General features: G+C 36.8%; 1 protein-coding gene across 1 annotated transcript in view; it reads right to left on the reverse strand.

Moving 5' to 3' along the window:
- The window catches only part of CFAP20DC (CFAP20 domain containing), a 256952-nt gene that overhangs the window by 228539 nt on the left and 15696 nt on the right, over window positions 1-12717 (reverse strand). The window lies entirely within an intron of this gene.

Genomic DNA, 12717 nt, shown 5'->3' on the forward strand with positions numbered 1-12717 from the left:
TGTACAACAGTGATGAAATTAACATTTATGAGTGTTGTGATAATTGAATGAGATGACAGATGCTTGTGTTTGATTATATACTATCATTGTCCGTAATTATTTACTATCTCTTTTTCACGTAGGAGGTATATAACCCCTGCTCCACTGACTCTAGTCATGGCCATATGACTTGCATTGGCCAATGGACATAAGTCGAAGTGACATGAGCCATACATATTTGAGCAGAAGCTTTAAATTAGATTGTGTGGTTATGCTCAGGTTCCTGCATTTCTGCCTTTGCATCATGAACAGCATGTTCCAGACAGGAGCTGTTTGTTCAATCCAGGCTCTGGAATAAGAAGACACTTAGTTGACCTCTAGCTAAATCAGAGCTGCACCTCACCTGTAGCTCTAAGGCAACGTGAGATAGAGATATATGAAATTGGTATTAACCACCTTAGCAAACCTGGCAAATACAATATGAAACAAACCTAACATATTGTAGATGTTCAATAAACCAAACCATTCTAATCAGTGCTACTATTTAGCAAGAGAAGCATTAAAGAAATGTGGCTTAGCCCTTGAGTGACTGCAATGAAGCTGAGCCTTCCCTGATTAACTAAGACAGTTTATACAGTACTATCTCAGTTTAGTTCAGTTCAGTTTAGTCACTCAGCCATGTCTGACTCTTTGCGACCCCATGAACTGCAGCACGCCAGGCCTCCTTGTCCATCACCAGCTCCCGGAGTCTACCCAAACTCATGTCCATCGAGTTGGTGATGCCATCCAGCCATCTCATCCTCTGTCGTCCCCTTCTCCTCCTGCCCCCAATCCCTCCCAGCATCAAAGTCTTTTCCCATGAGTCAACTCTTTGCATGAGGTGGCCAAAGTACTGGAGTTTCAGCTTTAGCATCAGTCCTTCCAAAGAACACCCAGGACTGATCTTTAGAATGGACTGGTTGGATCTCCTTGAAGTCCAAGGGACTCTCAAGAGTCTTCTCCAACACCACAGTTCAAAAGCATCAATTCTTCGGCATTCAGCTTTCTTCACAGTCCAACTCTCACATCCATACATGACCACTGGAAAAACCATAGCCTTGACTAGACGGACCTTTGTTGGCAAAGTAATGTCTCTGCTTTGAATATGCTATCTAGGTTGGTCATAACTTTCCTTCCAAGGAGTAAGCGTCTTTTAATTTCATGGCTGCAATCACCATCTGCTGTGATTTTGGAGCCCCCAAAAATAAAGTCAGCCATTGTGTCCACTGTTTCCCCATCTATTTCCCATGAAGTGATGGGACCAGATGCCATGATCTTCGTTTTCTGAATGTTGAGCTTGAAGCCAACTTTTTCACTCTCCTCTTTCACTTTCATCATGAGTCTTTTTAGTTCCTCTTCACTTTCTGCCATAAGGGTGGTGTCATCTGCCTATCTGAGGTTATTGATATTTCTCCTGGCAATCTTGATTCCAGCTTACACTTCTTCCAGTCCAGCGTTTCTCATGATGTACTCTGCACAGAAGTTAAATAAGCAGGGGGACAATATACAGCCTTGACGTACTCCTTTTCCTATTTGGAACCAGTCTGTTGTTCCATGTCCAGTTCTAACTGTTGCTTCCTGACCTGCATATAGGTACTATTTAGGTAACTTCAAAATTCCTGGTAAATGAAATGTATCAGCTAGGACAATCATGGCATCAAAGCAGATTTGACTCTAATAAAACTTCTCGCCACTATTCACTCCTAAATACCCCCAGAAGCACTCAGGAATATCTGCAGAAGTAACTGGCAGGTGACTGTGGTATAAAGAAGGTTATAAAGTGACTACTAAGGGTCTATACTCAGTAGTGCGGTAGGTCTATCAGTCCATCTGCTTGCTCTACCCAGCCTCTGAAAATAAAAACAAAGATGAAGCACTTGGATGAAACCCAAAGATTGGTTAAGGACCAATCCTGATCTTTCAAACTTCTGAACTGGGAGATACAGAGACTGAACCTGGTCTGCCAGTGATGAGTACTAGGATTATAGGGTCACAGAAGGATGTACTAGCAGCTCTATTTTCGCATGTACACAATGAAAAGCAATCAAAAAAGCTGGTTTATACGATGAAACAGAAGAATGACGCAAACTTACAAACAGAATGAGAGATGACATAGTAGCTGCCAAAGAGAGAGAAGAGAAGAGAGAAGCTGCTGACAACTATCATCTCCCAAAAGGCCTGTATCAGCTTTTGCTGTTAGGTTCCATATTCTCTCTCCATGTTTTTCTAAAACCTATATTTTTGCCTGACATAACTTAAATAGACTACTGTCCCTAACAATGAAATAATCCTTCAAAGAAGTAGTTGTTTTGCTATTAGTTGTTACAACCTTGCTAGTCCTGACCCAAACATGGAATCTGACTTATTCCTGGTGATTAATTTTAGAGGGCAAGGAAGAGGGGGGAGGGGTAGAAATCTGAATTACATTAACAGAATTAATTTCCTGCAACTTAGAGTCCAAAGTAATTGTAGAAACAATTCACTTCTTAAAACTATCAGAAACCAGGCTTATAAAATCACACTATATATTGACCTTTTTCCAACATGAGCACTAAAAGGCAGCAATGATACTAAGAAAAGATGGCAGAGAGTCAGAAGTTGTGAATTTTACTGTTGGCTTTGCCTCTAATTTCTTTTTTTTTTTATTTTACTTTACAATACTGTATTGGTTTTGCCATATATCAACATGAATCCGCCATGGGTGTACATGTGTTCCCAATCCTGTATCCCCCTCCCTCTTCCCTACCCATACCACCTCTCTGGGTCATCCCAGTGCACCAGCCCCTAGCATCCTGCATCGTGTATCGAACATAGACTGGTGATTCGTTTCTTACATCATAGTATACATGTTTCAGTGCCATTCTCCCAAATCATCCCACCCTCTCCCTCTTCCACAGAGTCCAAAAGACTGTTCTTTACATCTGCATCTCTTTTGCTGTCCTTGCATCCAGGGTTATCGTTACCATCTTTCTAAATTCCATATATATGTGTTAGTATACTGTATTGGTGTTTTTCTTTCTAGCTTACTTCATTCTGTATAATCGGCTCCAGTTCCATCCACCTCATTAGAACTGATTCAAATGTATTCTTTTTAATGGCTGAGTAATACTCCATTGTGTATATGTACCACAGCTTTCTTATCCATTCGTCTGCTGATGGACATCTAGGTTGCTTCCATGTCCTGGCTATTATAAACAGTGTTGCGATGAACATTGGGGTACATGTGTCTCTTCCAATTCTGGTTTCCTCGGTGTGTATGCCCAGCAGTAGGATTGCTGGGTCATAAGGCAGTTCTATTTGCAATTTTTTAAGGAATCTCCACACTGTTCTCCATAGTGGCTGTACTAGTTTGCATTCCCACCAACAGTGTAAGAGTGTTCCCTTTTCTCCACACCCTCTGCATTTATTGCTTGCAGACTTTTGGATCCCAGCCATTCTGACTGGTGTGCAATGGTACCTCATTATGGTCTTGATTTGCATTTCTCTGATAATAAGTGATGTTGAGCATGTTTTCTTGTGTTTGTTAGCCATCTCTATGCCTTCTTTGGAGAAATGTCTATTTAGTTCTTTGGCCCGTTTTTTGATTGGGTCGTTTATTTTTCTGGAATTGAGCTGCATAAGTTGCTTATATATTTTTGAGATTAGTTGTTTGTCAGTTGCTTCATTTGCTATTATTTTCTCCCATTCTGAAGGCTGTCTTTTCACCTTGCTTATAGTTTCCTTTGTTGTGCAGAAGCTTCTAATTTTAATTAGACCCCATTTGTTTATTTTTGCTTTTATTTCCAGTATTCTGGGAGGTGGGTCACTGAGGATCCTGCTGTGATTTATGTCAGAGAGTGTTTTGCCTATGTTCTCCTCTAGGAGTTTTATAGTTTCTGATCTTACATTTAGATCTTTAATCCATTTTGAGTTTATTTTTGTGTATGGTGTTAGAAAGTGTTCTAGTTTCATTCTTTTACAAGTGGTTGACCAGTTTTCCCAGCATCACTTATTAAAGAGATTGTCTTTAATCCATTGTATATTCTTGCCTCCTTTGTTGAAGAAAAGGTGTCCATAGGTGTGTGGATTTATCTCTGGGCTATTTTGTTCCACTGATCTGTGTTTCTGTCTTTGTGCCAGAACCATACTGTCTTGATGACTGTGGCTTTGTAGTAGAGCCTGAAGTCAGGCAGGTTGATTCCTCCAGTTCCATTCTTCTTTTCAAGATTGCTTTGGCTATTCGAGGTTTTTTGTATTTCCATACAAATTGTGAAATTATTTGTTCTAGCTCTGTGAAAAATACCGCTGGTAGCTTGATAGGGATTGTATTGAATCTGTAGATTGCTTTGGGTAGTATACTCATTTTCACTATATTGATTCTTCTGATCCATGAACATGGTATATTTCTCCATCTATTAGTGTCCTCTTTGATGTCTTTCACCAGTGTTTTATAGTTTTCTATATATAGGTCTTTAGATTCTTTAGGTAGATATATTCCTAAGTATTTTATTCTTTTCGTTGCAATGGTGAATGGAATTGTTTCCTTAATTTCTTTTTCTACTTTCTCATTATTAGTGTATAGGAATGCAAGGGATTTCTGTGTGTTGATTTTATATCCTGCAACTTTACTATATTCATTAATGAGCTCTAGTAATTTTCTGGTGGAGTCTTTAAGGTTTTCTATGTAGAGGATCATGTCATCTGCAAACAGTGAGTGTTTTACTTCTTCTTTTCCAATTTGGATTCCTTTTATTTCTTTTTCTGCTCTGATTGCTGTGGCCAAAACTTCCAGAACTATGTTGAATAGCAGTGGTGACTTTAGTGTTCCTGACTTTAGTAAAAATAGGAAGTGAGAATTGCTAATTATTAGAGAAAATGCAAATCAAAACCACAATGAGGTACCTGCTTCACACTGGTTCAGAACAGCCATCATTATTAAGTCTACAGTAAATGCTGGAGAGAGTGTAGAGGAAAGGGAACCCTCCTACACTGCTGGTGGGAATGTAAACTGGTGCAGCCACTATGGAAAATAGTACAGAGATTCCTCAAGAAAATAAAAATAGAACTGCCATATGATCCAGCAATTCCACTCCTGGGCATATAACCAGACAAAACCATTATGTAATTTGAAAAGATACATGCACTCTGTGTTCACTGCAGCAATGCTTACAATGCCAAGATATGAAAACAACCTAAAAGTCCAACAACAGATGAATGGATGAAGATATGGTGCGCGTGCACATACACACACAATAGAACACTACTCAGCAATGGCATCCCACTCCAGTACTCTTGCCTGGAAAATCCCATGGATGGAGGAGCCTGGTGGGCTGCAGTCCATGGAGTCACTAAGAGTCAGACACGACTGAGTGACTTCACTTTCACTTTTCACTTTCATGCATTGGAGAAGGAAATGGCAACCTACTCCAGTGTTCTTGCCTGGAGAATCCCAGGGATGGGGGAGCCTGGTGGGCTGCCGTTTATGGGGTCACACAGAGTTGGACACGACTGAAGTGATTTAGCAGCAGCAGCAGCTACAAAAAAGAATGAAATAATGCCATCTGCAGCAACATGGATGGACCTAGAGATTATCACACTAAAAGAAGTAAGTCAGAAAGAGAAAAACAAATACATATAATGTCACTTACATAAGGAATCTAAAACAAGACACAAATGAACTTATCTATGAAAGAAACAGATTCACAGACATAGAGAACAGACTTGTGGTTTCCAATGGGGTGGGGGAGAGATGGACTGGGAGTTTGAGATGAGCAATGCAAACTATCATACATGTGTAACTGAATCACTTTGCTGTACACCAGAAACTAACACAACACTGTAAATCAACTATATTCCAATAAAATAAATTTAGAAAAAATAGGGAGCTAGGTAAGATCTGTAGATTCTCCATAGTAACAGAAACTTGAGCCACTAAAATGTTTTAAATGTTTTACACTAAAACATCAATTTCTAAAATAGTGATTTTATACTTTACAAATCCCTGTTTATGCTACATCAAGAGTCATATTTGGCTTTAAGCAATGCTGAGATATTTTATTTCCCACCTTATAAATCAATATTTAACCTTAGAAAAAAATGGCATGGTAATATCTGTGTGTATCAAACAGAACAGCTGTTCTTACTTACTGCTAACAAATGCAACCAATCCCCAACTATACATAGCACTGTCATTGTTTGAAACAGCTTATTGTAACAGCTTTTTAAGTATGAAATGGATATAAAATGCAAGATCACTAGTCTGTTCCAATAAAAAAGGGCAGACTATTGGTTTTAATTAAAGCTCTTGGGAGTTCTATTATGGGCTTATAGTTTTCATCTATGTGCCAAATGTGGTGTTCCTTAGTTTTAGTCCAGGCTTGAAAATATTTATTTGCATAACTTCTGCTCATATAAACATGCTGAGAAAATTCAAAAGAATTTACGTCTCCTTCCCTAATTTCTCTCGCCTTTTTCCTTCTTGAAATAGTTACCATCCTGCTAGGAGAGGTGTTTCTAGGAGAAACACACTTTACAGGTGGCAGGGTAAATAAAAGTCTCCAAAGAAAAGCTGCTTCCCCACCTCTTTTCAGAGATGAGTACCATGGAAATTTCACATGGACTGGAGACATGTCCAACTTGTCGCAAAATGTTTCAGAAGAGAAATTAAAAAATTAAATATCCCTGCATCCATGTCTGAATTTAGAGATATAAAAGTATAAATTAATATTTATTGAACAATTACCACTTGGCACTATCCAGTTTAATTCTCATAATTACTCAATAAATAGGCATAAATATAATCATTGTACAGGTGAGGCTGTAACACATATACGAGTCTAGTAACTTGCCCAGGTCATCAAACTAATACATGGTATAGCCAGTGACTCTCAGGCCCATAATCGGATCTATCTCAGGGCCTTTGACTTTTGCCCTGATAGTGGATAAGGCAATCATTTAACTGTATAGTGCTTTAACAAATGTATGGCCTTTTATGATGATTTTATAGAGGATTTTACAGAGGAATGACACTTCCAAATATTTATATATGTGCAATTTTTTCTTGGTAACATCTTATTTAGCATGCATGCATCAGAATGCATCCAGATTATCTACAGAGTACTATAAAATAATTTAGGAAATGAAAATGAACCAAACTAAGAACCAAGAGGATAAGAATTCTCAAAGAACATTTATTTAACAGATAAAGACTCTGGCATCTGATTTATATACCTATCACATGTGTTATCTAAAACTTCCATATAAAATCTATTTTAAGGCATGCAAATTTAATATATGATGAAAGTCAGTATGCTAAGTATCTTAAAGTGCTCTCTTTACTAATGCATGTAACAAAATATACTGATTATGCAAGCACATTTAATTGGATATAATTAAAATAATGAGATTTAAATACTGATGATTTTAAAAAGAAAAAGACAGAAGTTGGAATTAGCCATGAGATGCATTCAAAATGTTAATGAAACGTACAGTGTCATTACCATTTTAAGATATAATACTAGTAGTTTAAAGAAGAGCAACCACTGGTCATTTTTGACCGATTCTATACACAGCTTAGAGATATAAGTGACAAAAAAGTATTTCATTGGATAATAGGAGACTTTTCGCTTGGGTAACACCTTTTTTAAACAAATAACTTAGGAGCTATTCAGCAATCACTATTTTCTTCAAAGGAAGGCACCAAAATAACCAAAAAAGATAAGAAAGTAAACTTTCCACAGGAAGAGTTGTGCTTGGTACATGGACACAATCTCAGAAGCTCTCACCAATGTCATTCTGACCTGAAATGATCAAAATTTAGGCATTCTCTCAACTCTGGCGGCTTTAAAGTGGTTGAAGAAGACCAGTGACACGTGAAAAGAACAGGCCTGCAGCTGTGGGGCCATATTCACTTTTCTTAAAGTTTCAAAAGACTCTGCTGTCTCCAATATCACTGAAGAAGTGACAGTAGGAGTAAAATTCAATAGGGTATAAGAACCTGAAATTTCTATTACATTTCTTTTCTGAACTCTTTGTCTAGCTCACTAATAACAATACAGAAAAAGCGATGTAAGAGTAACTTTCATTAGATTATCCTGAGGCTAAAGCTTTTTTTTTTGTAGAATGAGTATGCTTCAATCTTCCATTTTACTGATACAGAAATTGAAAAGGAAACTTTGAGATGCATTTGAACCTAAATCTCCCAAGATTTCTTAAGGGAAGAAAAAAAAAAATCTAGTATCACCGATTATCTCTGGCAGTTGTAAGAAGAATGTTCACATTAGCATTTACTACAGAGGAAACAGACAGAATTTAAGTGTCTAGCCCCAAAGCATAAAACTAGAGGATAGAGCAAAAGGACAAGACAAAAACTCTGGAATGGGCATCATGAATATTAGGCTGCTTTGGATTCTTGGTTAAAAATCATTAAACTCTACTTAGACACAATTTTCAAATTCAGAAAACTGCAATGACGACATCACAAAGGATAAGCTAAAATTTCTAAGGACTACGGACACTTTTATGGGTCTTTCTCTCTCTCTTTTTTTAAGGAATCTACTCTATTAGATTCCAAATGAAAGCAGTACTCCAGATAGCTAACGGCTCAACACATGAAAACTTCCGGCAATAATATTCCCTAGGATCTGCAAGCTAAGAATCTCAACTTCTTCAAGATAGCACATGATGCGCCCACCAGCTTTCAAAGTGTTTTCATCCCGAATATTGAAAAAACACTGGTTGAGCTGAGTGAAAATTTTAAAAGTAATGTCAATTCACCAGAGGCATGAACAGTACAAAGTATCTCTCAGAATTCATCAAGATAATGACAACATCAGGACAGACAAAGGAATTAATGCAGCTCAACAATATTCAGTAAAATGAATGCAATTCCTGTTCAAAATGTAATATTCCAAAATCATTTAGTATGATTGGCAGCATCAAATATAGTGAACCAGATTTCTATTTCAAGATGCAGTTGGTTCTCTTCCAATAACTCAGGTTCTTGGTACTCCTCCTGTGCACCAGATGTCTGCCCCCAGGCTCTGAAACATCTAACAACCTTCACAGGGGAGTGCTGGCTTCCCACTGCCATGATGAAATGTATGGAAAAGACCACAGAATGAAAAAAATCCTTAAAAATCTGTTGTTTATGAAATCACTTAACTTCAGGTCAAAGTGAGACACAGGTACACTAAACACTTTGAAAATGAAAACTGCAACTGAGAAATAATCAAGTCGAAATGAGTGGTTCATTTGTAAAATCAAGAGAGGATATTTTCTTTTGTGGGTTTATAATGAAAGAGAGAAGCATGTGAGAATTCTGTTAGTTTAATGCTAAATATACTGTGTGCTAACACAGTAAACACACCGTTTACATACAAAATAAAACGTACTTTGATAATTTCTAGTCAGGTTATGAAGCTCTGAAGCCACCTTATCCACAGATACAGGATTTTTGAATAATATAATTTATGTATGTTAAAGAAAAAAAAGAGGCCTAGTCATGAACCAAAGTAAAGAAACAATAAAAAAGAAATGAAGTTGTTTCTTATCTCTCATTTTCTGGGAAAAAAGTATAAGAAAGTATTAGCTTATTTTGAGATGCGAAATATTAAGTAAAAATCTGAGTAAAATTCTTTATTTTCAAGTATTTATCTCTTAAAAGGGTAATTACAGAAACAAGAACAGCTGAGAATGAAAGAATCTAAATAAGATATACAAGTCTAAGCACTTTTATCTTGTTCTAAGATTCAATTAAATATCCCTGCTACATATGTTTGTACGTATAGTGAGAAAGAAAATTTACAAATATGGAGGCATGGTATACTGCGGCAGAGCACAGGTTCTAGATTCAGACTCTAAGTTTGATTTGTCTCTAAGGTTATTGGTTTAAGTCAGTAACCTCTGGCAAATTCCTTAACCTTTCCAGACTTCAGTTTCCTCAATGGTAAAATAGAGGCAAGATTTATGGCTATTATTCAGGCTTATTTTGGAGATCGAATGAAAACAATTAAAATGCTTAGAACATGCCCACTATACAGTAGTTCAGTCCAGTATATAATAGCTCAGTAGTGTCCAACTCTTTGAGAGCCCATGGACTGCAGCATGCCAGGCATTCCTGTCCATCAACTCCCAGAGCTTGCTGAAATTCATGTCCATCAAGTCGGTGATGCCATACAACTATCATATATAACATATGTGCTGGATATATTACATTTATAATATGTAATAAAACACTAGTATATAATAAGTGTTTAATAAATATTAGCCATTATTAATTTATGTTAATTTTCTTATTTAATTCTTTTGACAAACCTGTGAGGTAGGAATTATTACTCCCCTCCCACACCTGAGGCAAGTTTAGGAACTTGCCAAAAGTCCCATTGAGATAAAGCAGAATATGACTCTGGATCTGTCTAGTTCCAAGCCAGTGCTCTTACTTTTACCTAACCCATCACATGTTCCCTATGCCTTGCTCTTGTACCACTGTAACATTACAAAGACATACTTAAATTGCTTTTTAAATGGTTTCTCACCCTCACTGCAGACTATATGAGGACAGAGACTAGGTCTTTTATACTCATTCCACTCCTGCCCACTCATACATATTTCAGAGCTTTTGGGTAAGACACTCTTTTAGGTGCTAGAATATCACGGAACTCAAAGACCATCCAAAATGACAGATAATCAAATAAATATACAATTACAAATTGGTATAGTTGTAGTGAAGGAAAGTATCAAAGTGCTAGAAAACAACATCAGATTTATTTCTCATTTATTTATACCTCATAAGACTTATTTTTCATATAGCTGACAACAGAGCAGTATGGGATAAGCAAGGAGAGGTGAGAAACCAGCGCATATAGGAACTATAAGGATCTTGGAGCTTGTCCTTAGTACAGTGAAGATTCCAGCTGGTTTTTAGAATGATCACTTTAGTTGCAGTATAGAGATTAGATTGGAAAAGGATAAGAAAAGAATCTGGGAAATCCACTCAGATGCTCTATGTAACAGTAGATCAGGGGAAATGTGATGGTGGCTTGGGACTAGGAGGGTAGTGAAGGTGGGAAGAAGTAAACAGATTCAAGGTAGAGTGACAGTCCCATGCCTATCATACTGTATGACAGTTAACAGGAATTCAGTAATTTGTTGACTGACTAATCACAAGGGATTCCTCAAGCAGAGCTGTTGCTGGTTCTAAGGCATCCACTAACTCACAGATGTATGACCTTCTCCTGAGTTGTATAATCACCCAGTGAACATGAGATACATAGGAAGATGCTGAAGAAATGAGTATTAAATATATACACCATCTGGCAAGACTCTGCTTGTGAAAAACTCTTGATGTGTAAGTGTATCTTTGTGAAACAAAATGCCTCTCCCATTTTGACAATGAAAAATTTTAGAAGTCAAACATCTTTCTGCTATGTGACTTTCCAAACTTGTTAGAGATATATATTATTTAAAATGGCCTGGAGCTATGCTGCCAGAAACACAGTAACACTAAGCGTGCTGAAAGAAAGCCCTTTCATTTAAGGAAAATAAAAAGCTGTAGTTTGAAAGACAATCAAGACTCATTACTATACCTTCTTTCTTGTAAAACATGGGCTCTGTCATTACTTTCTAAAATAGCAAAAATATTTTGACTGTCTATAAGCAACAAATTCAAATGTGGAGTTAATATATTTTCTTATAATCTGGTAATTTCACAGGGTCAGGATACAGAATGTTTTCCCCATTTTATTTAATAATTCTGACCTTTTGTCCCAGACATTTATTTTGTGAAAACTATAAAACCAAAACCATCTAGAAAATCCAAATGTTTGTCCATGTGGCTCTAAGAACATGAAACTCTATGATTATAGTCAACATCTGACCATTAGTTCTATCACCCATGAAAATATTTTCTCATCCTTCAAGTGCATTAATCACATAGTAACAAAGGGTCAGGCTTATTTATATCAACTGCTCTCTTGCTAGGACTAAGGTAAACCTAAGATACCTACTACTTTCTCTAATTAAAGCCCTAATTATTATTAACTTGGTTAAAACAATATATTGCTCAGGCCACAGTGATAAGCTCAAGTGTTTGGGGGCACAAATAAAGCATAATTTTGCTTAGGAAAAGAGTGCTCATCCACAGAAGATTCTGTCCTGAGGTTCAGCCAAGTTTCCTGCACAACTTTGATCAAAAGGCTAACTACCAGCATCCCTACCAGTGCTTCTGAAGAATCTCAATGTACAGGTGGTAGAGATAAGGAGAATAAGACGGCTGGACTGTATTTCTATGCAAGGAACCTAACAACCTTAAAAATAAAATACAGTATGCTCACTTCTATTTGGTAGGAAACCACTTTCCTCTACACTGAATATAAAGCTTTATATGGTACACTGTACCTTTAGAATGTTTTTAGAGTCTTGAAAATGGTTTTTCTGCCGAACTAGAAAAAGATACATTAAGAGCATCAAATGCTGCTTGGTCTTGTTACTATTAGAAGTAGTTTAAAGAATCTTGCTGACCATGGCAGATGATAAGAGAAAATCTTAGAAGGTTACTGAGATTTAAAGTTGAATAAAATAAAAACATAAATTGTTCCATCTATTCTTCATCATTCCAGAAAAAAACCTATGTGCCATTAGCCAAAATTCATATTTTACTAACACATGCATCCATTATTAATATTTTAACATAAAAAAGAAATTAATAACCTCAAATTTATA

This window comes from Budorcas taxicolor, chromosome 1, assembly GCF_023091745.1.
Source record: "Budorcas taxicolor isolate Tak-1 chromosome 1, Takin1.1, whole genome shotgun sequence".
In the NCBI taxonomy this organism is placed as follows: domain Eukaryota; kingdom Metazoa; phylum Chordata; class Mammalia; order Artiodactyla; family Bovidae; genus Budorcas; species Budorcas taxicolor.